General features: G+C 37.1%; 1 long non-coding RNA gene across 1 annotated transcript in view; it reads right to left on the bottom strand.

Moving 5' to 3' along the window:
• The window catches only part of LOC113612581 (uncharacterized), a 62,769-nt gene that overhangs the window by 17,428 nt on the left and 18,376 nt on the right, over window positions 1–26,965 (bottom strand). The window contains exons 2-3 of the long non-coding RNA XR_003429882.1: window positions 10,155–10,301; window positions 1,012–1,065 (exon numbers count right to left, since the gene is read on the bottom strand). This is a non-coding gene — a long non-coding RNA (uncharacterized LOC113612581). The remainder of the gene's footprint in view (window positions 1–1,011; window positions 1,066–10,154; window positions 10,302–26,965) is intronic.

Genomic DNA, 26,965 nt, shown 5'->3' with positions numbered 1-26,965 from the left:
GTGAGGAAAGAAGGAAAAAAGAGAAAAATAGGGATGGTCCAAAACATTACTTCCCAATTTTGCCCCCCAAAGGGACTGAGACCTGCATCCTTTGGCCAAAATCCCAAGAGCTCTAACTGGTCCAGCTTTGATCAAGAACCTTTGCTAGCCCATCATTGTGACCAGCCAGGTGAAGTCTTTGAGAAGACAGCCACTCCAATTCCACCCTCACGGTTAGGAAAACATTTCCCCCTCCTCCTCCCTCACCCCCTAAAATGGGAAGTGCTGTTACAACCAGAAAAAATAATATTTGTGCCCCATGTTTGAATCTATGATTTTCATGGGCAAAATATGCAAGTAAATGTCAAGTCAGCAGCATTAAAGAGAAGTTTTACTTAGAGGAAGGTTAGCAAAAGTTATATCCTATACTTTTTTTTCTTTGATTTTTTTTGTTTTGCTTTTTTAAATATCTATGTAAAAAATAACAAGTGATTTACAGATCTCTTTCTCTAATCAGAACCTCAAGTGTATATATAAAGGTACTGTACAATATATAAACATTTACAACCAGTACATCCATATTTTGCTTAGCATTCCAAGGCCACACTGCGAAGTCAGTAATCCTATACTTTTTTTTTTAATATCAAATGATTAAAAACCTATGGTCAGGATTTTTTTAATTTAGGAAGGTTTTCCTGATAAAAAGCTGTCATCCATTTTCTCAGGGCAATGCAAGTTGTAGGAAGAGAAGGGGTCTGAGAGGAGGAAAAGCTAACACTGTGAAAACACATTCTTCTCAAGATTCAGATTTAAAGATTAGTTAATCGTTACTTCTTAAGGGTCTTGATAACAAATGAATATTGCTATTTAACTAATAGAAAAGTTTCCCTGGGAAATTAAGAAATGCAAAATGGCAGAACACATGCATGTATAGTGTTTCCATCTTTTCCTGACTTGATAAATAATAGTAAAATATTATGAACACTGTGATTTTGGGGGTGGGTTGGGATAGCCATTCAATTAGCGCAATACCTTTTGGCTTCTTTCCATTTTCTTTTTCTTGGGAGTGCTCTGAGTCATTAGCTTCTAAAGTCAAAAGGAGAAAGAAAAGAAAAATAAAAGAGGAGAACTAATTTTTTTTAATCTCTTGTGAGACAGACACTTTAAGAATTTCTGTGTCATCTTATTTAATGCTGATAACCTTGAGTTTTATTATTTCCATTTTACAAACAGAAACTGAGAAATTTGGAGAAATTAATCCAATTACCTATATTTAATCAATATAGTAAATGCTACATCTCTCAAACTTCAAAGCCCATGTTCTTTACCTTATAACTAGCTGTTTACCATTTACAATTGGGCTGTGTAAGTAAAAGAAAGAGCAGCACTTAGGATGTTCATTTAGTTTTACAACTGAGTATGGGAAAACCAACTCTTCTTCTAGAGTCCTAGTCGTCTTTATAAATATTGGCATCTGTCCCTTTCCTCTCCCTTTTCCGTTTTTTTTGTTTTTTTTTTTTTACATCTCCAGATAGCCAGAAGCTTTAGTAGGCAAACATCATCGGACTTGTGTGAAGTGGAACTCTTCTAGATTCTCTTTCTCACTCAACTCTAAGATTCCTAATTGTAAAGAATGTTTTGAACAAGGAAAACTCCACCTACTAAAATGTCAATGTTGTGAGGTGAAGAGAATTAATATTTAGTGAATTTCTACTCTCCACATTACTATCACTGAGCAATTTATCTATATGATCACATTTCCTACAACCTCTGAGATAGCTATTATTATCCCAATTTCATGTAAGAAACACAAGGCCTAGACAGTTTATATGCTCATGGATTCAAATTCAGGTTTATCACCAAAGCTCAGACTTGTTCCATATAATAAACAGAGAATAATTGCATGTGTTCCGTTCCATATATGAAGGATTGTATTGTCAGAGAGTTTGATGTGTAACCTACTTTAAAAGACTCAGTTTAATGAATATATAGCAAGGTCCTGATTTATGTCAGGCACTGGGCTAGGTCCTTGGATAAAAAGAGGCATAAGACATTCTTCACCCTTTAGGAGCTCATAATGTTTTGCATGGGGCAGGTTGAGACTAATTTGAATATATCAGATAATAACACACTCTTCATGTAAGAGAGGCACAAACAAGTGAACACCAAAGTGTCTAATCTTGAGAAACTCTATTTTTTATTGTAAAAATACATGTGTATATATCCACTTTCCATTTCTGTTTTGATTTTTAACCTCCTACTAAATAAAATGTTTCTGAATGACGAGGGCCCTAGTTTAGCAAATATCTTTGTACTATTCATTTCAAGAGTAAAGGGTTTTCTTATAAAATGTATAAAACATTTTGAAAACTTTTTTTTTTTACTTCAAATCTTTCCCTTAAATGTTTTGTCACTTCAGAGAAACTTTTGCTTCTGAAGCACTAATGTTTCTTTAGTATTATATTAACTTACATATTTTTGTATAATTTTAAACAAAAGCTGTCTTAAATGAAAACACAAAAATATATGGATTTCAAACAAACAATTTTACCAGAAATGTCTACTCTATTAGACTTGTGACAAATCTGGTTAAGACCTTCTAAGAATTGTATAATTGGTTTCAGAAGGGAAACAATTTTTTATTAATATAAACTAGCAAAAATATTTTTATGATCTCTGTTTGCTCCAACATAAAAATCAGTTGTCTGCAAAGCTCAGCTGGCTTTAGAAGGTCCACATGTAATTTAGGAAGTTTCTTTGACGCTCAGAATATCTCCTTGGCAATTTCATTCCACAATTAGAGAATTACTTTTATGGCTTAAGATTTCTTAACTCTTATTAAAATGTGATTACAACAGAGAAAGTAATATCTTAAACTCTGCCAGTCCAGTATTTACTTAAGCTAAACATATGCCTATTCTTTGATACTCAATTGCTTTCGTAGATGTACAACCAACAGCAATATTTATATATGCTCACAGAACTAAGATGTTCCAATAGCACTACTTGTAAGAGCACCAAATGAAAACTACTTAAATAGTTATCAGTAGAATTGGTTTATTCCACAATGGAAAATATAACAATGAGCATGAACTGCAACTATTACAATATTGGTGAATCTCACAAACATAATGTCGAGTGGGAGAAGCTAGACAAAAAAGAGAATATACTCTATGGTTTCATATGTATGAAGTTTAAAAAGAAGTCAAAGTAATCACGGATGTTAGAGGTCAGAAAAGTGGTTACTCTGTGGAGATGGATTAATTACTGGAAGTGGATAAGTGGGAGCTTCTAGAGGCTGGTAATGTCCTATTTCTTGATCTGAATTCTCATTACATATATGTGTTCAATTTGGGAAAAAAACATTGAGCCGTACCTTTTTGATTTGTATACTTGTAAATATCAATAAAAGTACAAAAAGAAAAACAAAAATACAAAGCTTTGCCAGTCATTATAATTTAATACCAATGAGTTGAGCCTTTATTTTGGTTTTTACTAAGGTGCGTGCCAGAATCAGAATGCCTGAATACAAGGTCAGAATGCAGTACAAGAGAAAAGTGATCCGGAAAGGGAAGGTTATGGGATGCTGTATATATACAGGCATACGGTTGAAGAAAGAAAATGGGGCTAGTGCCTCACCAAAAGGGTTCATTTAACTGTGACTTAGCTTTGAGCTCTTAGAGGATGGAAATTTATTTTAAAATAGGCACTCTCCCTAAAAACACTCCAATGTTCTATTTCCTGTTTGTGTGTCCCCCCATCTCTCTCTGTGTCTCTCTGTTGTTGATGGGTAATAATCAATAAAGCAATCTATAATAAGAATAGAAAAGAGTTTTATCTGAGCCAAACTGAGGACTATAGCCTGGGAGACACAGATTCAAGAAGTACTTGAACTGTGTTCCACAGGACTACAAAATAGGGGAAGCTTATAAAGGCAAAACCCACAAAATTACATAAACTGTTTGGCGTGAATTAGGATTTGAGCTGGCAGGAAGTAAGGGTGCTTGTTAAGTAAGGATTGTTTGGAGTCTGAAATGGTTGCATAGTTACAGGGGGAGATCTTGGGACTGTAGCATTGCAGCTGTCAGCTAGCAGATAGCGTTTTGAGAACAGCTGGTGGTGTCCTTGAGTCTGATACAGTTCAGAAGATTCAAGTTCTCATTAATACAGGAACATGTCTGAAACCACATCCACAATGACCACCCAGCTCCGTTTTGAATGCCCGAACCATGGTTACTCCATTTTGATTTTGATTTTTAATGGTTGAAGCAGTTGTACAATGCATGTTTAATAGGCCATGAACAGGCTGTTTTGGTTAGCCTAAATTCAAGTCAAATCATGTATAAGCCAGAATGACTTCTCCATACCTTAATATGTGAAAAATTCTCCCATCGCTCTTTGCGTGTGTGTGTGCGTGTGCATATATGTGTGTGTGTGTAGGAAAGAGAGAGAGAAAACAACTCTCTGACTAGGTGAGAAGTCCTTTGCCTGTAGTTCATTACATGGCAAATCCCATATTCTGTAGGCGCTGCTTTAAAGTTGCCATTTGGCTGCTTCATGGCTCAGGTCTGTCTATCCAAGCACAACTCTTTGCAGTATGGCAATTAATGTCTTAGTTTTGAACAACTTTACGACCCCAGAGTACCCTTAAATAATCCTCATGTAACTAACCTCAAAGAAAAAAAAGCTCAGGGGCTGTTCAAGCTTCATGCTTCAGTGCAGGCAGGGCATACCTAGGCTATAGAAACAATTGGGTCTAAAGGCAAAACTTCTCTCCCTTTTTACACTATTTCTCTTGAAAATCAAGGCAGAAAATGTTTCGTTCCGTAATTGTGGTGATAATTCTGGTTTAGTTCTAATTCTTATTTTGTTAGTTGTATATTCCCCACTGTGTGTTTATATATTGCAACACATATCCTAATTGTAGCTGATTCAACTCTTCTGTGGGCAGGGGACATTTGGTAGAAGCAAGACGCTATGCTTAGCCCACAGAATGATACATTTGGCTCTTTGATCTCTTCCTAATCAAAGATTTCTGTTGCTTCCACCCAACAGATTATAGCTAAAGGGTAGCAGAAAGAGATCTAGCTGCTTGTTCACTTAATACAAATATTTTTCCATGTCACTAAATAGCCTTAGAACTATTTTTAATGAGTAAATTTTATTCCAACTCTCAGATTTGCCTTACTTCATTTAATTGAAACTCTATTGTTGTATCCAATTTTAATATCTAAAATTATCTTCAGTTTTGCTTCTATAAAAACCTACACATGTATGTTTCACGCACATTTATGTTTATTTCTTTAGGACAAATTTTTAGAAGTAGAATCACTGGACCAAGAGCTGTGTGCATCTTAAGGCACTTGATATGTGCTACTAAATTGATCAGGGACATTTTTATTATTCCTCAAGTTTTCCAAAGGGATTCATTTGGCTTTAAAAGAACATCATCGGTCATAATTGAATTCTCAAGTGCTTTTTTATATTGAATAGAAAAAGTTAACAAAAACTCTTTTTTAAAGATATAGACTGTGTCATGGAAACATACTATAAAGTAAGAATCCTCAAAGATAAAATAGATAATAGGTGGATTCACCTAGGTGGATTCATAAATGATTGAATCACTGCAATCGATGTGTGCAGCTTAACAGCAATCAATATCTATCTGTAAGTAGTCTATAGTGGCATGCCACAGGAGACTGTATTCAGTTCTGTCTTGTCCAAGGTTTTATTAATGATTTGGCAAAGAATGTCAGCTTGTGTGTTTGCATATTGTTTGCATGTTTGGTTTACATTGTTTGGGGAGAGAAACCTAAACGTTTGGAAGATCAAATTCTAGAGAGACTCAGCAGACTAGAACAGTGGATAAAACTTAATATGAAAGTCAACTATGATAAATTTGCAAATTATGATGAATAGGAATATATTAGCATATGTGAAAATTAATAAGAATCATCATTTTAGCAAAGCTGAATAAGAGGTCATTATGAGATAGATAATAAAGGTTTTATGATTTGAGATTTTATTACTAGATGTATATTCTCCAGAATGCGGGAGGTGATATAGCAAATCTATTCTATGCACCTCACACCAAGGACATTAGCAGTCTAGAATTTATTCAGAGATGAGCAACTGTCTTAGCATAAGTCCCTAGAAAACATGTTAATGTTTTATTGAGTGATGCAATCTCTGGGCAACAAGAGTTATGGAAAATGAGAAGAGAGGCAGGGAAAGAGGGAAAGCTTACCAAGCCATCTAGAGCCTCACAAAAAAACCCAGCCAGTTGCTCAGTCATATGGGATGTCTTTAGAGAGATACATAGAACAATCAGTAGGGGAGAGAAAGATGGACTTACCTGTGACTCCTTCCCATCTCTTGTCTGTATTGGATTAAAAATTGTTCACAGATTCGCAGACATAGAGATCAGGCTTGTGGTTTGCTAAGGGAGGGGGGAGGTAGAGAGGTGGACTGGGAGATTGGGGTTGGATGCAAACCATTACATATAGAATGGATAAACAACAAGGTCCTACTGGATAGCACAGGGAACTATATTCAATATCCTGTGATAAACCATAATGGAAAAGAATATGAAGAAAAGAATGTGTATAACTGAGTCACTTTGCTGTGCAGCAGAGACTGTACATCTGCACAACATAGTAAATCTACTATAGTAGATATAGTAAATATTTACATAGTAAATCTACTATACTTCAATTAAAAAAATAATTGTTCTACAAAACCATTAAGTGTCCTGCATTTCCAAACTGAGTTTACCAAGCCCTCCGGGCAGCCACTAAGGAGCCCAGAGACTCCATAGACCTGGTTGCTTTGACCTTGGGCTCTGGAGCTGCTGGAACTCTTTTTGCAGTAGATGATACAATGAAATCCTGCTGAAGCCCAGACCCAGTGGAAAGAGGAAAGAGTTGGAAATCTTAAGAGATAAGACAATGGTGACAGTGATGGGGGCTCTCCATTGAGCAAGTACCCAAGGCCCAGGGAACAGGCTTTTCAAAGTAAAAATGTGGAGGCACTGGATCCAACATAATCCACTACTTGATATAATTTACTACTTGAGCCACTCAGATGCATTTTCACCCTTTATTATATCCATATTCCATATAAGAGCTAGATGTTCTTACTTCTTCCTAAAATGAGAGGTGCAAGAACATTCTAGGAAGATAGTGGCTAGTGTCAACCTCTTAAAATCTAGAGACTGTCATACAGAGTGAAGTAAGTCAGAAAGAGAAAAACAAATATCGTATATTAACGCATATATGTGGAACCTAGAAAATGATAGAGATGAACCGGTTTGCAGAGCAGAAATTGAGACACAGGTGTAGAGAACAAATGTATGGACACCAAGGGGGGAACGCAGCAGGGGGTGGGGGTGGGATGAATTGGGAGATTGGGATTGACATGTATACACTGATGTGTATAAAATGGATGACTAATAAGAAAAAAAGTAAATTAAATTTAAAAAAAGACTTAAAGATTAGCCCACCAAGCCCTAGCCCTTCACTGCTGTAACTGTACCTGGGGCCCTAATAATTATTGTCATCCTCCTTTTTTATTCTTCCTGTAATTTCTCACCCTCAGCCAATAGTTTGGCTGGTCTTGCTTGCTTGCCAGGTAGAGTGGCACAAACCTTCCATTTCAGGGGCCTTCAATGACCCATTCACGGTTATCATTGGGCATGGAAGCAAGAGTTCCCCTAGTGAATATTCTGGGTTCCAGACACAATTTGTTCTGCTCCTGTTGTGTAGTAGCAACCTGTTTCTTCATGTTAATCAGAATTTATTATCCCAACCAATACAGAATTTCCTGCCTTTTTCTACCGATTCATTGGTATGACGTGTAAAAAATGGCCAGGTGGTAGTCTCAACTCATGCATCAATACAGCCATTGCTGTGTCCTCTTGTGGAAGTATCCTTCCTGGGAACTGGACTCCTAACTACAGGAATGGGATGCACCAGTTGTACAAGTGGGTCTCTGAGAATGATGGTGACAGGCACTAATTGTCTCCTATTTCCACCACTTGGTTCCTAGACCCATATACTTTGTTTATTTGGGGCATAGCACTACAAAAACATGGTCGGTTGCTAGTCATACGTGACATCTTGAGGCTAAGATAGACGGGGGCAGCTTTTTCCCCTCTCCCACCTGTTAGTGGTCAGATTGCCCCATAGGATGTTCATTCTTAGCACTTTTGAGGTTTATTACCAAGCCCCTCTAGGCATGCTGAGGGAGTCAGAGTCTCTAAGGATCTAATAAGATAGGACCTGGGCCTTGGAACTAATGAAGATAATAAGGAGAATTCGTGTGTGCCATATGAGGAGCTTTGGGAAGTACTAAGGTTATCAAACTCAAAGGATGGAATGCTTAATTACTTTCACTAACTTAATATGTCCAATCATAAACTGGACAGCTATTGGCTGAAGAATCTTAGAGTAGAATTTCAATAGTGCCATGAAGCAAGTAAATAGACATTAACAGGACAGTAAAGCTCTATTTATTAGGTAATTTTTCAACAGTTTCAAACAACCTAGGAAACCTAAACATACATAGAATATCTTTGGAATATATCAACAGCCAGTTAAATCCATTCCTGTTTAATGAGATTGGATATCTGATTTTTTTCTTTCTGGGACATGGAAGTAACCAGATTACATGTGGAAACCTGACTAGGGCCACAGGTTGAAAAGTGGTAAGTGAGTCTAGGCTACCTCACCATTAGGACCAGCAGTCTTGGGTCACTCATTATGGAAGTAACCAGTTCCTATAACCTTCACAATATGACTTAAAGGCACCATGATAAAATTAAATTTATGTTTGATTGACTCTGTTTCCATGTGATAATGAATACTACAATATATTAAAGTCTTTTTACCATATGTAGTTAAAATAAAATTATTTCGTGGAAAATATTAATTCAACTTATTTATAGAGCAATTATTTATAGAGCACTTACTTGGGATGCATCCCTATTGGTTGTCACATGCAGAACAGGAGACAGAAAGATGCCTCGGCTGTACCATAAGTATTTGTTTATTGATTATGGATCCACTTATGGCAAGGTCTACTCAATAGTAATATTGTTTTTTAAATAATGACTAACTTACAAAGCAAAAAAGACATTTTTCTGCCTGTATATGATGTTAAAAGTGCTCTAAAATTGTAAGACCTAATTCTAAAAGTTATCTACCACTGTTCTGTTTATCTAATTCTGTATAACTCATCACACAAGAACGTAGTGGCTTAAGAGAACAACAGTCATTTTATTATCTCTCATGGTTTCTGTGGCTCAGAGATTCTGGCAGGACTCTCAGCTGGGCAGTTCTTACTCAAAGTTTCTCATGTGGTTACAGTCAGACAATGGCTGGAACTAGAATAGCAGAGGTGGAAGGGAGCAGAATATCTGGGAATTGTTTGGCATCTCTCTCTCTTCTTGTAAGTTCAGGCCTTTTCATGTGGTCCCTTTGCATGTGGTAGTTTGGGCTTCCTTACAGCGTGGAGGTCTGAGGATAGCTGGGTTGCCTACATTGCAGTTGAAGTGATGCAGTTGAAGTCTGTGATGACTTAGACTTAGAAGTCACAGAGAGTGGCTTCTGCCATAATCTACTGGTCAAAATAGTCACAAAAACCCACCCAGTTTCAAGAGCAGCAGGTTGATTCTACCTCCTGATGGGGGAGGAGTGTCAAAGTCACATTGTAAGAAGGGACTGTGAATATTGTTGCAGCCATCTTTGGAAAATGCAATCTACTACAACCATGTTTAAATTATGAAAACTAAAAATTACCTGCTGAAAATTATCTGCTGAATCATTGGGATAATAATATATCTATGAAAGTTGCTTTACATTGTTGCATTCTGTAGAAAAACACTAATACTCCTTTAAAAATTAAAATAGTGCCTTTAAAAATGTGACAATACTACCCAATTTAACCTAAATATTCATTGTGCTCATATAATTCCAGATGTTGGGGATTAAAAAGGCAAGGAATAATTAAGACCTGATACCCTTTTACTCCCTTTATGTTCCCAAGTAGAGAATCAGAGCTCCTTTTACAGAAAATGGAACTTAATCACATATTTTGTTCATGACAAGTGAATCTGAAAAGCAGCAAAGAACTCTTGGCAACCTTTCACATTATGTAGTCAGAGTGATGACAAGTACCTCCAAAACGGGTGTCCTATGAAATAAATTGTTCATGAGCGAAGAATCTGCACAACGCTGTCTCAGAAGGCTCTATGGGTTCCTCATAGCTGCTGGGTTACAAATGCACCGAAGCAATCTCAGAGATTCCTCTGGGGGTCCTTATATCTATAGAAAAAAGAAAAAGACTACAAAGAGTTACACAAACTGTAGGTTATTTGGGAATAAAAACACCAGTAAGCATCCTTGGGTCTAACCATCTCAATGGATTTAGTTAACAAATCAGATCAGTATCTTGGTTTTAATATCTCATCTTTCATTGTAACGTGCCCAGCCCTTAAGACGTGTTTTCTTTCAGTTTCCCAAATTTGACTAGCATTTCAACTTTTTAGCTATTATGGATTTTTATGGATTCAAAAGTAATACGAAAAAAGAATTTTCACTTCATTACGTTCCATTATTTTTGTGTTCACACAATAACAGATTTTTAGTAATCGAAAGAGGGTTTCATTTTCTTTTTCATCTATGAATAAGGCTGTAGTCTCTAGTTTGAGATCTTGTCAGTTTCCCCTTAGGATCAAAACATATAAACAAACATATTGCTTCATTTAGGGGGAAAAAGATGTAAATAAAGCACACAAAGAATTGGATGCCTTGATGGACTCATTCTAGACTGCTTATTTCTATGAGGAAGATAAATGTTGACTATGTGCAAATATTTTTTGAAGGATATTTTTAAAAACCTAGGTTGTTATTTGGGGCCATCTCTACCTGGTGAGAATCTTTAGAACATAGTTATTTTGAAAATTTTATCGTTTGTTCCATTTCAGTAAAGGGAATCTCAGCCTTGGTATGAACCAGTAAGTAAAAAATTAATTCCTAATGTAGATTCCGAAAGTAAGCCACTGGAAATCCCAAATGTCAGAGTGGGAGAATTATGACTTTGTAATGTAGCCATAGCATTAAGGAATGATTCCTAAGGCATTTTTCAATATGCAACACCTTTTTTAAAAATTAGTAAGAAAAATGACCTCTCTTCTAATTCGTTTTCCCAACACTGATGTAGTTGACTTAGCAGTGTCTGGATCTAAATTAAGATTAGTCTCTAAAGTACCTTTTGGCGAAGGAAAACTATAATGATTTTATTACTCTTTCACGTGAACTAAGAAAGGGAATTTTACAAGCATGAAGAGGTTCTTAAATAGAGTGGGTAATGCAGGAAAAAAAAGAAAGAATGAAAAGAAAAGCTAAAATCAAGATCCTTTTACATTGCATTGTTTAGCTTCCCACATCACAGAAAGAAGGAAGGCTGTTTGCTCACTTGGTTAATCTCATTTTTCCATTATCAATGCACAGGGTGTGTTTTCCACCAGTTTGAAGCTGAAGTTGTAAAATGGACTCTAGAGTAATGTGAGTGAGAACAAACAAAAGGGGCTATTCTCTCCTCCCTGCTTGTGTGTCACTCCCATTAATGTCAGCAGGGATTATGTACTCACATGTAGGAAAATGTCTGTTTACAACTGGAGTGGATGCATTACTCTCCCCATTACCACCATTTCAATTCATTGAAAATGGAATGGATTCACACGGGTGTGTTTGTGTTTGCTTCAGAAAGGCATTCTTTTAGAATAAGCCACTGATGCTGTAAACCTAATTATGTTCTTTTTTTCTCCTGACATACTAAAGTAATACAGCTGGCTTTCACTATTCATTCTTGCTTTTCTGTGCCCTACCACCTAAACGTAAAAAAAAAAAAAAAAAAGAAACAACAACAACAACAAAAAAAAATAGGCAAAGCAACTTTTCAACTTCTAGCTCATTTACATTATTTTTTTAAGGCAAACAATACAGTTGAGTGATGTTAAGTTCAACAGACTGTAAATGGAACCCAAAGTACCTTGTTAAGACAAGATGTGTTTGCTGTCCACTTAAGCACTTCTTGTTGCTGGTAGTTTTCCCCAGATGATCTGGGTGTAAGTGATACAGCTAGTGGTACTTATGCCATGGAAATAGCTGTGACCTATATTTTCATGCTTCAAAGTAACCCTTATTCTGCTTAGGGCGCTGATATTCTCCCCTCACTCTTGCCTCATTCTTTCAAAATAAGTCCTCTTGGCATAAAACAAAGCAAGCTCTCTGCTAACATAGAAGCTACAGATTTGTAAGCCTGCTGCAAAGATCTCTAACTTATCTTTGAGCCAGAAAAGTTGGTGTGAGTAACATAATGCCAAATCTGTGGGACCTCTTGCATGCTTCTGTTTCTATCAGTGCCCCAGTCAATAAGGCTAAAATTATACAGTCAGGGGTTTATTTACTTTAAAGCTGTTGCAAAATATCAGGAGACTTTTCAAAGCATTAGCAACCAATTTAAGAGAAAATGAGTGGTAGAGGGGTCAGGGGGAAATATTTACTCTGGAAGGTCAATTGAATATTTGAAGAGAGGAACGGGTTTGGCTTCTAGGGTCATGTTAATGTACCTAGCTGTCTATTTGATCCTAAATAATTAAGCTGTAGAAGCAGGAGGTCGCAAAGTTGTTGTAGATTAGGTCCCCAGCAGGGACCATGCCTTGACATGGTTTGAACAAAAGAAGGGCTGTGTCTTGCATGTAAAGTATGGTTTGTTGCTAGGGCTGATCCATCCTGCTGTCCCCGATCCTTAGTTTGGGCAACCATACAAGAGATCAGAGCAATCATATTCTGTTCTGTAAAGCCATATGGGCAACGTTTGTCCTGTGATCCGTATTTTATGTTACTGCCACAAATGATACTGATTCTGTAGATGTGGCTGCTTCAGGGAGATGTACAAGCCGGTGGCTTTTGAAAGCTGAGTATCACCAATCTTTGAGTCACACACACATTTCAACGCGGTTGGCTTTCTTGAAATTGCAGTACAACCCTTAATTATTTTGGTTAATTGCAATTACTGCACTTGAATTATATCCATGATAAATGAGCACTGGCATCTACCAAATTAACTTTTTTTTTTTTTGTAGAAGAATTTGTGTTTTTTAAAGTGATTGTGTTATCTGCAAGAACATTTATATTATAAAAATAAGGGGGTGGGAAGTGGAGAAGTGTTATACTTTTCCAGGGGTAATCTTACTATGATTATGGCAGGTATAATCCTCACAGATAGACGGCTGAGTTTTTCCTTTTACACATCACACTCTGTAAGTTGAGTGGTCACAAAGTTAATAATGATGAAAATAAGCAAAATGCTGTACTTTCTATTTTGATATTAATTTAATTAAGTCTTAAAATGTGGCAGAGCCAAAATCTTCTTTTCTTGCATTATCCAATTTAAAAGTCAACTGTTCAGCTGGGAGTTAAATAATTTTTCAGTCTCTATCCTTTGATTAAAGTAAACTGAAACTAAAGGTTTGTTTAGTTCACAGATTTGACTTTTAAAATTAAAATCATGTTTTCTGGGATGGATTTTCCTTGCTGTTTCTATGCTCTGTACCTTACTGGTTCTTTCAGGAAAGTGCAGGAAGAATTTAAGAGTGTTTTCAGATACAAATCGTTCATGAACTCACCATGAATCTTGAAGGAAAAAAAAGTACGTTTCTTTGCAAACTGATATTTCTGCTCAAATTTTATATATTATAGAGCTTCAAGTAAGAACTGGATTGACTCACCAGATTTTGAGTACTTTTTGATTAGTAAAATCTAACCATACGAAGTTCAAATTTGTGTTAGTGGGTATAAATCGTGGTTAGATTGGGGTATTTGGTTTTATGTAAAATAGAAAACAAAAGCTCTACTGACCTCAATCGAATTCAGGTGAGCAGAAGGAATTATATGGGGTTTAATGGAACAATCTTAAAATGTTTCATTTTATACCTCCTAGCATTACGCTCAAAGGTGTTTCTGAGATGTTTGTATTTTAGGTATCATCCTCACCAAAAATATGTTAAGTTTTGTAATAGCAATTATTGTCATCACATAATGCAGAAAAAGAGAATCATCAGCTAGCCTGACACTGGTATAATCATAATATAAAATATATTTTACATTTAATAAAGGTAAATTATGTGTGGAAAAGTTAAGCAACCTATAATTAATAGGAACTTGGCTTGCAATAGCCAAAACACATTAAAGCTCTCTGTTCCTTATTGACTAATATATGTACTCTGGGCAATCCCCACCCCCGTCGGTTGAAATCTTTTAAGTTTAATAGTATAAGATGTCCATGGAAAGATTTTTTTAAAATAAAATATCTGCTTGTGGCTAAATTTTGTAGGCGCCCGATGATTATTCTAATAGGATTTTAACATACGAGAGAAGTGTGTGTGTGTGTGTGTGTGTGTGTGCGTGTGCGTGTGTCGTAATTTCTCACTCTTTAATTGCAAGATGAAACGGGCACAGATGCCTTTTATTATCAGTGATTAAGAAAACACACTTCTTGAAGGAAAATTTTGTGTTTGTAAATGAAAATCAGCCCCTTGCACTCTGCATTTGGCACTCCTTATGCCAAATGGAGGGGGAAGAAAAAGATATATTTAAGATATTGAAAAGAACTATGTATTTATTACTCCTGAACATTCTCTCCTGTTACATTATCAGGATAGATTGCTTGTTTAGCCTGAATTATTCCTGTTCGTTTTTAAAGCACTTTTGAATGGTTTTCATTAAGACAAGGTATTGAAAGCTTCAAAACTGGAAGAAAATTGTGTCCCTCTTATAGGAAGCCATAAGATTTAAAATAAAAAAAAAACCTTTGCCTGCTTTGAAATATGTTCTAACGGAGATTGGAGAACCAGTCCAGAAGTTATTACAGCCGTCTTTTTAAAAATGGAAATCAAGCTGAAACTGTTCATTTTATTGTTATTCTGGTGGTAGTTGCTGCTGTTGTTTTGACAAAGTGGAATCTTCCTTTAACTTAGCACAATGGAGACCTGGGTTTGCTGAGTGTCCTTTTCACCTTTCAGAAACAGGAATTTGATGAGTTATGCTGCAAGCGGGGGGCTTGGAGGAGTCTCTCAGCTGGTATATATTCCCTTTTTTAGCAACTATGTGACTAAAGGTTTGCATAATTAAAGTTGCCTTGAAAGTGCTCACAGACCCCGGCTTCTTCCTTGCTTCCCTAACAGACTTTTGCTTCAGTTCTGCCCAAGTAATCCATCTATTACAATTATTCTTACTAGAACCCCAAAACACTTTCCCCTATTTTCACTCTTATCGATCTATTCTAGACAGACCTGCTCCACCTTTTACTGTTAATTTTTTATTTTGTGTAACGTCTTTCTTAAGCTTTGCTTTATTTTTAATATCACTTGAAGTCGACAGAACTAATACAATGTAATATGATGTGTAATACGATGTGTATGTGAAATCATCTACATAATCTCTAACAGAGTCATCACAGAGCTATTTGATTTTTTTTCTCAATGCTGTTTTCTTCCAGATGATAATCTCTACACATATCTGAATAATGCCTTACTGCTTATTGAAGAACTTCAAAAAGCACTGAGAGAAAGCCTTCAATTTCTGTGAATCATCACAGGGCAAGAGATTATTGTAATCCCCATTTTATAGACGAACCATTTGAGGTTTAAATAATTTGGCCATTGCCTGGGTGTAAGACACGAAGCCAGAGTAAAACTCCCAGTGTATGATTTTGATCTCCGATGAACTTCTTTGTCTCTGAGAAGCGAGTTTGTTTTTCAGTATTCTAACATGAAAGAACGAGGTTATTTGGTATGACTTCTATCTGTAAAAGGCGGAACTGACCTCATAATGTTAGATCATTTCCTAACCCAGTTTTAATTCACCTATAGCTGCTGATATAATTGAAAGCTTCTCTTCCAGTTTGCACTTGAGTTTTCTTAATAATCAAAAAACAGCTTAAGTTAGACTTTTGCAAGGGCCAAATTTACCATTGCCAAAAATTCTATCAGTGGAAGAAGTGCTGACTATATAGCTTTTTTTTTCCTTGTTGTTTAATTAAATGTTTGGATAATAATATCTGCATTACCATTCTCCCTAAATGGTAATATGTATAGTGTAGACTGCACTTAGGAGTTTTCTTAAGTGATGGCTTCAGGATTTCTAGACTAATAATACAAGTACATCGTCCAGACCTCAGGATCTCTATGCTGAAATCTGACTCTACTATTCTAGTAATATTCATTTTTAAAAACTAACTTTGTTTGCTATATTGCAGTAATAGCAGAGTGGATAAGCCTGTGACATAAAAGGTGATTTTCATAACAAGAAAAAAAAAAACATGTAATTGAAAGGATTGAACAGTTAGTTCAAGCTTTTAATTAAAAAAAACAATAGTTTTGAAACTTTATAGGAAAATAGTCTGGGATTTCTGTCAGTTACAAGTTCCAAATCATAAAATGGTTTTTTAAACAGAAGAAAAATTAATCAAAATAGTAAAATTAAGCCAGTTCTGGAAAATATAAAACACCTTCATTTTAATCCACCTTGAAAGTGAAGATTAAGATTAATAAACTAAATAAAAGCTTTCTCTTCTATGTGGGACTTAGGATGTTACATAGTTGACCTAAAGATTCTCATTCATAACTCTACCTGCTTCCAATGTTCTGAATAATTTTCCTTTCAGTCTAAAACTTTCCATCATTAATCTCAGGCCAATAGCAACTTTTTGTAATTTAAAAAATATTTAAGGAAGAAATTAATAACACTATTTTGGTGATTCTTAAAGAGGAATTGACATATCCTCTTACATTTAAAATACTATCCAAATAGCTCAAAATACACCCTCACATGTCCAGCTTTCCCAAGGTCTTTAATTCAACAAAGAATTATTGCTCTTTGAAACTTTAAACATATGACAAATACATTTAGGTGCTAGAAATGTTTTTAATACATAAAGTATACAATATTTCTAAGAATCTCTAATCTGTTGATTTTAGAAACATATACTTAAACACTGTACATTCCATAATTCCATAGTACCAGAACAGAGGATGTTACAAATCTAAAAGACAGTATTGCCTAAAGGTAACGTAACTGGAGAAAATCATAATTGTATTTTGCCAGCTTGATTTTCTCTGATTAAAAAGAAAAACTTTAAAGTTGAAACAGTAAACATTAAAGGCAATTTTACATTGCTAGCTTTAAGTGAATAATATGTAAATCAGAGTTGGGAAAAAATCTTTAGTAATTCAGTCACATGTAATATTCTTTTAATATTATTGCAAGACAGCTAAATGAAAGACAGAAGGTAATAGATGCTAATGTATTTGAGATTCAAATAAATAGCTTAGTTGCTATATTCATATTCACATTTTATGCAGAACTACTTTGAAACAATGCATATGTCCTATTTAAATAAAGCTCAAGCAAGTACCTTGATCTCTACATCGAAGTAAAGCAGAGAGAATAATCAGTAATTAAAATGCAAGTTCCAAGGGGAAATAACTTTCAGAAGAAAGTCACAGAATCACCTGATTCTAAAAATGTCAGGCAGTTTTCATAACCATGAGTGCCATTTCTTAGCAGGTGGAGGTACAGTTTTTCTCCCAGCATGTGTCTGTCAATAGCTTCATTATAAAGCTGGTAATATAATGAAGAATTTTAAAAAACGATTAGAATAATCTCTCACTCATTCTGGTAGCCACCATTTTAATCACTGCAAATTATATCCTTCTTCGCTGATACAACTTTCTCAGTTCTTCAGCTTTCTTCAAAAATTAGTGGCTTTCATAATATGTTTCTGTGAAATCCTGAAGCTAGGAATCCCGCCCTCTGTACTAAGCACTGCACTCTGTGCTTTATGTGCTGGTTCTCATATGTATGTCTTGCAATAAGCAAAGTCGTTGCAGTTTTCCTTGTGCCCTCTTTTTCTTCCCCATCTCACAGCTGATCCCTCAGCAAATGCTGTCTGTTCTACTTTCAAAATATATCCAGAATATGACTGTTTCTTACCGCCTCCATGGCTACCATCCTGATTCAAGCCACCATAGTCTCTTACCTGGAATATCACAACAGTCTCTAAGGGGTCTCCCTGCCTGTATTTTCTCCACCACAGCCCCTTCTAAACACAGCAGCCAGAGTGATCTTGTCAAAACACAGGTCGGATTATATCATTCATTTGCTCACTGCCCTCCGTTGGCTGTTCCTTTCACTCCTGAGTGAAAACCACAATTATGACTCTGCCTTAGTAGATCCTACAACACGCTCCATTCCCCTGACCTTCTCCAATACACCAAGCTCTCTCTCAGCTCAGTCTCTGCCTCTGGTCTTCTCTTTTCCTTAACGATCTTTCCTCAGGTGTCATCTTGTCAGTGATTCCTCAATGGGGTTCCCCACCTAAAAGGCAGTCATTGCCCCCATCTTGATTCTGCTTGTTGTTCTTAATGCTTTAGTTTCTTCTCCATAGCACTCAATACTATCTAACATACCATACATTTTGCTATACATTTTACCATATATTAATCATGGCTGAGCTCTGCCTCTCCCAATAGAATGTAAACTGCATAAAGCAGTGGACGACACTCAATAAATATTTGGTGAATGAACGAATAAACACCTGCATGAGGTAAGCAATATTATTATTATCCGTATTTTAGCAATAGATAAATTCGATGTTTAGAGTGGTCAAAAAATTTGTCTGAGGCCACAAAATCAGGTGCTCTTAACCACTACTCTATTCAGCCTGTCAAACCAGAATGGTGATGCTTGAGTCTATTGCTTTTCCCAGTTTACCATATAATCTCCTACATGGCCTGTCCCTGTAAGACATGAGTCCAGACAAATATAAAAGTGTGAGATGGCACTCTAGCTGTGCTGAATGTAATGGCTTGCAGAGAGTGGGTATGTAATGCATATTTGAGGGCCTGAGCTAAAAGGAAGGATTAAGAATTATCATCTGAGTGTTTGCAACTTCTGTGAAATTTAAGGGGTAGAGTATTTATCATTAAATGACTCCATTTCTTCCTAGCTGGGTGACTGGGGGAAGGTCCTTCATTTCTCTGTGCTTCACTTTCCCATTATGAAGTAGGGATGGTGAGAATGAGTAGATGAGGTTATGGGTAGTACTTAACGCAGTGCCCAGCACATAGCAACACTCAATGAGTTACCTCTTGCTATTAGCATCATTATGGTTCTTGCTGTTGTTTTAGGTTAATAAAATACAGACTGTGTACTGTGGGCTGTGGATGATCTCACTTCTACACACTGCTCAACTTCATTTCTTCTCCTCCCTCCCCACGTACTTGCCTGCAGCCAAGGCTTTCTTGCTCTTTCTTGAACCACTCATTTCCAGCTCAAGGTCCCTCTACCGGCTGTTCCCCAAGATTAAAAAACACCATTGCTGCCTTTTCACTCTTGAAGTCTCAACAAAATGTCACCTAGCTGCTGAGCGTGGCTTCTTTGAACGACCCAAACTAAAGAAACTCATGTCTCCCACCAATCACTCTCTCCTGATTTTTCTTTCCGTATTTGGTGTTACTTAATTTTCTTTTCTTCTTGTTTTATTGTCCACCTGACCACCAGAATAGAAAATACAAGAGGAAAATGACCTTATTTCTCTTCTTTACTACATTTCCTTTGTACCTAGAGCAGTGCCTAGAACATATAGGTGTCCAGTAAACAGTAGTGGAATAAATAAATGAGTGAGTAAATAAATAAATAGCATGCCTGGTTCAGTTTAGGACATTCAGATGTAGTAGAGCATGAAAACACATCTGACATAAAATAGTCTAGGAGGTAGAAATGAGGGCTCTAAGGGTAGGACTACCCTTGAACAAAGATGTACATTTTGTTTAACCTCAGGTACAAGTATTGTATGAAGCTCTTCAGATACAGCCCTTATATTTTCTCACAGCATTAAAGCATGGTACTTAGAAATGGTACAATTGCAGACCATTTTGAGGCTTGGTTCCCATCTGTCTTGAAGGGTATGATTTTGGTCTGTGGCCCACTTTCACAGGGCCCTTTTCCCTAATACAGCCAGCATATCATTTGACGCCCTAATTACTGAAGATAATCTTAATCCCAGTGCTTTTGAAGTACCTACAGGTAATGTGAATCATTAGAAGCATATGTCATAAAAACTGAAGACATTTTTCAAATCGCTTAAATTATAATAATTAATTTAATATGCTTCATATGTTCAAACTATATTTAGTTTCAAGCCATATGCTTTCTTACATGAAATGGAGTTCCAGATTTTTCTATTGCTTTTAAAGCACAGTACCCAAACTGGAATTTGCCCAGCACATCAAGAGTTAACATGCCCACACTAGAGAAATGTCTAATATCTGTAATAAGTATTAAGAATTTTAAAAAAAACAAACAAAACTTGTCTTAAAAAAAAAGACCCACTTCTAGAGATACCACATCCCAAGTCGGTTCCTGCTACACTGGTGAATGCTTGCTGCATTCAGCAGCCCGAGCTTTCTGTTCAGAGTCCTGGGCAGCCAACTCTGCTAAGAATATTGATGTCAAAGCCTAAGATACGTTGCTGTCACAGGTTCTTAGCTCTATTCTTCAGACATCTTTTTTTTTTTTTCTCCCAAAGAATCTGTTTTACAAAATAGCTTCCGATTTGTTTTGTTTTTTTGTCCTTAGATCTTTCTAGTTCTCCCCATCCTTTCGGAGATGAGTTAGTTGTTTTAAAGTTTATCATTGCCTTTGTTTTTTATTTTGCTCAGTTTACTTTTCCACTGTTACCATGCCAAGGCCATGTAACGGTTAAATCATGCCATTTGTGCCTTTCAAGATGAACCAGATAAAAGGCAAAGATTGCTGACAATTTTCACAGCGGCAAATGAAAGATCTTATGACATACGTGTAACTTGAAGTGGAAATATTCATCAACCAGTACTGACTTCTCTTCTTAGACTTGAAATGCTTGCTTTCTTTTAAGAGAGTATTTAATTTGTGGCTTCTCTGGCAAATGCTAAGTAGATTCATTTTAATTTGCTCTCCCTACTGCTTTCAACAATTGTTGGGTAACTGGGCTGATGATGGGATGAAATGAAGAAAGACTCCTACTTTGTGAGATGACCAATCATGATTACAGGTGTGATTAATTATTTAAATTCTACTGCATCAGTTCTTTGACTTTCATGGACTTATATGTAGAGAAACAATGACATCATTTTAGAAAACAATTTTGATAGAGATGGAATTTGTTTTCATCCTGCTTCAGGACTTCCAGGGATTCTCTATTTTATTTAAGAGAAAAAGCCCCTTTGTTTCAATTTGCATACTTGGGGTTACTTCACTGATGTAATAACCTGTTCCACTGTCTACTGTCAAACAGTTGTACATAAAATCACCCTGATATTAATCTAGGGAGACACTGGCAACCAGAACTTACCACCACCTACATAGCTATATTTTGAAAGGTTCTTATTCCAAATACATGTGAATACTTGTGTGTTTTTTTTTGGGGGGGGGGAGGGGTTGTTTTTTGTTTTTTTTATACAGACAAGTAGTTTTGCCACATGTGTAAATCCCAGGGAATCTAGCTGACAACATATGATATTCCCTATTCGATGTTTGTAAACTCAAATTAGCTGCAGAAAGAGTGATTTCCAGGCCAGTGTGTAACTCTGCTAACCAGCTGCATGGACAGGGCTGGCTGTCTACTTCTGGACTTGCTTTAGCTAATGTCCACTGGAACATGAGAAGAAACATAAATAATTTTTCTTTTTGTAAAGACTACTTCATTACAGGCCAGCTGTAACCATAATGATCAACAGCTGTAAGTACACAGCAGCCAAAAGCAGAGAATTAAAGCATAATGGAGATTTAGGAAATAGATGAATTGACAGGTGTTGGAAGGATGAATTATTGCTTAAAGTAATACATGATTTAAAGTAGAATATTCTGGTAAAATGTTTAGAGGAAGAACATTCCTGGTAGTAAAAAAATACTAGTAACCAGTACTTCAGCATTAAGAATCGGTCCTTAATCTTTAATTATTTATTCACACTTTTAACTCTCATGCCCTATTTTTTACAAATGCTACGCCAGCTAGGTTGGTGACCGACCATGGGTGAGCGTAGATTTTTATCTTGGTCTATGTGCATTTGGGGGAAAATGTGTCCTACGCTTACCTTTGAATTATTGAGTACTTTTTGAAAAAAATGTTTCTGATCCACTTTATTTTCAAAGTTTTATTGTCTAATTAATTACACATTTTTCTGCTCAGAATATTAATATTAGAGCTGTAGCTTTAAAATCTCTGATTTTTCTCAGATAAAAGTCAAATTAATAATTTTATGATATCCCTCAGGATATTTCAAATATTACTAAACACTGTTATGACACATTTAAAACTTTGTCGGGCATTTCTACTGTACTATTTACTGAATTAAAGGAATTGGGTCCAGGATATCAACTAATAAACGTATTGTTTCCAAGAATTAATTTCAGCTCTACAAATGATTCTCTTTCTGATTTTGAAAACGTGATCTACCCACAGGTTCTCCAATTCATTAGATCTTTTAAAAGATGATTGTCTCTAGGAACTTTCAACATGCAATTTTGTGCACTCTTTAAATTGTTGCTAGTCAATAAATATTACTGGGGACTTATTTTATGTATAGTCTGTTCAGGTTCATGCAATAAATTCTGCTCTGTAATTTTAAAGAGCCGTTTGTAGATAATTTTTTAGACGATCACTTTAGGTATAAAGTATTAACATTTGGGGATAGTTAAGAAGTAGGACGGAGGATGGTAGGGAAACAGTCTTTGCTAATCAACTCACTTCATTTTTATCTTTGGAACTGCCAGGTGATGATTTATATGTATATTTTCTTGTAAAACCACAATTCATTAACTTCTCTGAGACCTGTAGCTATGGAAATTTAAGTTACATTAGATCTGCAGCACCTGCTTGAACTTCAGTAGGTTCGTGGCTAGACTCTCGGTCTCTTTCTGCAAACCTTGCACCAGCAGAAATGCCAGCGCTGCCTTCTGGCACCCTAGTAATGCCATGCTACCATTTTACAGCATATTGAGAACATGGTAAACACTTGAACCTCCAAAGCAGCAATGAGATCAGACTGCGTGACTACTCTCTTTATGGTGCTGGTGCCAATGATAGCATTCTACAGAGCTACCCCCTCCAAAAAATAGCATTCTCCTCCTCCTAACTGAAACTATGTTCTTCTTTTACTGAAAACCTTTTCCTCTTCACTTATTTATTTATTTATTTACTTACTTATTTATTTATTTATTTATTTATTTATTTTTACGGTACGCGGGCCTCTCACCGTTGTGGCGTCTCCCGTTGCCGAGCACAGGCTCCGTACGCGCAGGCTCAGCGGCCATGGCTCACGGGCCCAGCCGCTCCGCGGCATGTGGGATCTTCCTGGACCGGGGCAGGAACCCGTGTCCCCTGCATCGGCAGGCGGACTCTCCACCACTGCGCCACCAGGGAAGCCCTCTTCACTTATTTTTGCTCTCCAAATTTTACAATAAAAGAAATGAAAGGAGGCACACTATACATAAATTAACATAAGTTAAAAGCATATCCTTGTATCTCCCCTAACTCTTGTCTCTATAACAATGAGGCTTATAGTGTCCTCCTTGTTCTTGCTGTTGAAAGAAAGTTTACAATTCATGCCACAAAGTATTCTGGTAAAGCCTCTGGCAAATGCATACAGTACATCAGCCCCGCCCTGGCCGAACTTCTAATTTGCATGCCTGTGTCTCTGGGAACATTCCGGAGCCTTCTAAGACAGCATTCCAGTGTCTGCCTCGGTAAGAGCCCATATGGCAAATGCCTCTGAGATCACAGAACTTTTCTTATTTGAGGCCAAACATACCCCCCTTTACGTTTGGAGTTCTCAGTAGGAGCCTAACAAAGATTCTGGAAGTTATGGGGAGAATAAAGGCAAAGTGGAGTCCAGATAATGAAGGAAGTATATCGGAAGACAAAAACCTATATGTGCTATTAAGCGACCCTCACGTAACGCACATCTTGGAACAAGACATACTTCTTGCTCTTGGCTTCAGGAAATGAGAATGGAGAGGGCATATATCAGATGATGGAGTTGATTAGGTTAGCAGTTCAATTAAAATGTTTAAACGTACCCTCCGATACATACTGATTTTGCATTTATTTTACTCAGGGGGGAACCTACCATGAATGTCCTTTAAAATGAAAGAGGTAGAGATTTTCAGAGCATGTGATTTTTTGAATGTGGCACTTTTAAATGTCCTGAGTGTGCAAACAAAACTTTCATGTGTGTGCTTCCTCAGCTCAGCCCTAAATGTAAAAGGCAGTCATGCTTCTGGAAAAAATAAATCACAACATCAATTTAGTCTCTGAAATGCAAAATTACAATTTGGAAATCGCATTTAGGACCTTGTCCTAATGATGAAGGAACTTAAAAGGAATAATAAAAGGAAAGCTATTTCTAAGTGAGTCTTTTCCCCTGAAGACATTGGTGGTATCCATTCATTGCACAAGCATTCATCCAGTGTTTGCTCTGTGCTCTGCACTCCACGACGTGCTGGGGGGAAAGGGAAAATTACACCATAGTTCACCCCTTTAAACAGTCTAGTGGGGAGACAGACATATAGTAGATGACTGTGAAACCATGAAGGGAGAGCATGACAGAGATGGCTACAGAGATAAATTCCTATTCCGACCACCACTGCTAACCTGATGGGGTCAAGGGTCTTATGAAAAATAATCACTGACTGAGTCTTAAGGCTAGGAGTTAGCCAAATAAATTGGTCTGGGATTGGGATGGCAAAGAAGAGGGAGTGCGAGCACGGGTCAAAGAGGTGTAAGAAAGAGCCTGGAATGTTCTCTTAACCACTCAGAGTTTTGCACAGCTAAGGTGTTAAAGGTCAGGAATGGAGTGATGAAGGGTGATGTTTAAGAGGTGAGCAGGCGTGAACCAGGTGATGTAGGCTCTTGAATGCTTATTAAAGAGCTTGGATTTTATTTTTTTTCTTTTGCGGTACGTGGGCCTCTCACTGTTGTGGCCTCTCCTGTCGCGGAGCACAGGCTCTGGACGCGCAGGCCCAGTGGCCATGGCTCACGGGCCCAGCCACTCGGCGGCATGTGGGATCCTCCCGGACCGGGGCACGAACCCGTGTCCCCTGCATCGGCAGGCGGACTCTCAACCACTGCGCCACCAGGGAAGCCCTGGATTTTTTTTTTTTTATTCTAAGTCTGGGTGTCCCAGAGTTCACGGTTTTTGTCATAGCTCTGCATCTCCTGAAATATATTCTTTCCATTTATCCTTCTTTTTACATCAGTAAATTTATTTTAAAAAGAAACTTAAAGTATGTTGGTCTCAGAATCCCGATTTTAAAGGGGAGTCACTGGAAGTGTGTTGGGTGACAGCCGTGAGGAGGTTTGGGGGTGCGATGGAGCTGCAGACATAAACATGCAGGGAAGTGAACAAGTTCTCCGTTAGCGATAGGGACTCAGGACAGTGCTAACCACACAGCTGGCCCTGAGGTCTGGCAGAAAGAGGAGCCTCAACTGTACAAGCCACAGAGACAATATTTTCAGGGAAAACTAGGTTCCAGTTGAGGGCAAAGGAAAAAGAGTCCTCTGCCAACATTGGGAGGCTATAATAGAAGCCGGTAAATGAAACTTGTGTTCCAGAGGCAAGAAGCAAGGGAGGGTGGTCTACAGTCAGGCGTTCCAGGGGAGGACATTTATGACGAGAACAACAGGGGGGGACTAGAGACGATGACAGCCTTTGTGGGGAGTAGGAGGTATCAGTGAGAGCCTTGGAGAGTGAGTGAACTCGAATTGTCAAGTTTTTACCCAGTTGTGTCTATTGCAGAACTGGTTGAGCCACTGGAGGTCTAGGATGGTATCAGAGTAGATTTGCGATGGTGGTTTGTTATTTTAAATTTTTATTGGAGTATAGTTGATTTACAATGTTGTGTTGGTTTCAGGTGTACAGCAAAGTGAATCAGTTATACATATACACATATCCACTCTTTTTTAGATTCTTTTCCCATATAGGTCATTACAGAGTATTGAGAAGAGTTCCCTGTGCTCTACAGTAGGTCCTTATTAGTTATTTATTTTATATATAGTAGTGTGTATATGTCTACCCCAATCTCCCAATTTATCCCTCCCCCCACTTTCTCCCTGGTAACCATAATTTTGTTTTTTACATCTGTAACTCTATTTCTGTCTTTTAAATAAGTTAATTTATATCCTTTTTTTTAGAGTCCACATATAAGCGATATCATATGATATTTGCAATAGTGGTTTTTGATTGCCCTTTATTGACCCTCTCCCAGAGTCCAAGCTACAAGGGAACCGAATTCTGTTACAGTAAGTCCCCTATATACGAATCTTCAAGTTGTGAACTTTCAAAGATGTGAACATGCTACTACCCAGACATCACTAGATCATTTTTTCAAGAGGGTAGATAGAATTGAATCCAGCAAGGGACCAGAACCAATGCCATCAGCGTCAGGCGTGAGTGAGATTGCAGCTTGCCCTCCGTCTCCTATTGCTGAGGATCCTTCAGCTCTACCATCTCCCACCTCCTCTCCCTCCTCCAGTCAGTAACTCTTCTTGCCTGTTCACTTGATGTCCGCCCCCGTATGCCAGCTGTTATACTATACTACCGTACTTTTCAAGGTACTGTACTGTAAGACTTATAGTGTTTATTTTTTGTGTTTGTTTTTTATGTATTATTGGTGTGAAGAGTATTATAAACCTATTACAGTACAGTACTATAGAGCCAGTTGTGTTAGTTTGGTACCTAGGCTAACTTTGTTGGACTTAGGAACAAATTGGACTTATGAAAGGGCTCTCAGAATGGAACTCGTTCGTATGTAGGGGACTTACTGTATTAGGATTGCAATGTTGACTTGGCTTCTTACTTGTGTGATCCCGTCGCTCAGTTTCC

The sequence above is a fragment of the Aethalodelphis obliquidens genome, unplaced genomic scaffold (genome assembly GCF_003676395.1).
Source record: "Aethalodelphis obliquidens isolate GAN/ISIS:26980383/991018 unplaced genomic scaffold, ASM367639v1 scaffold79, whole genome shotgun sequence".
In the NCBI taxonomy this organism is placed as follows: Eukaryota; Metazoa; Chordata; class Mammalia; order Artiodactyla; family Delphinidae; genus Aethalodelphis; species Aethalodelphis obliquidens.
Note: the sequence above shows the minus strand (reverse complement) of the source record. Positions and strands in the feature narration are given on the sequence as shown.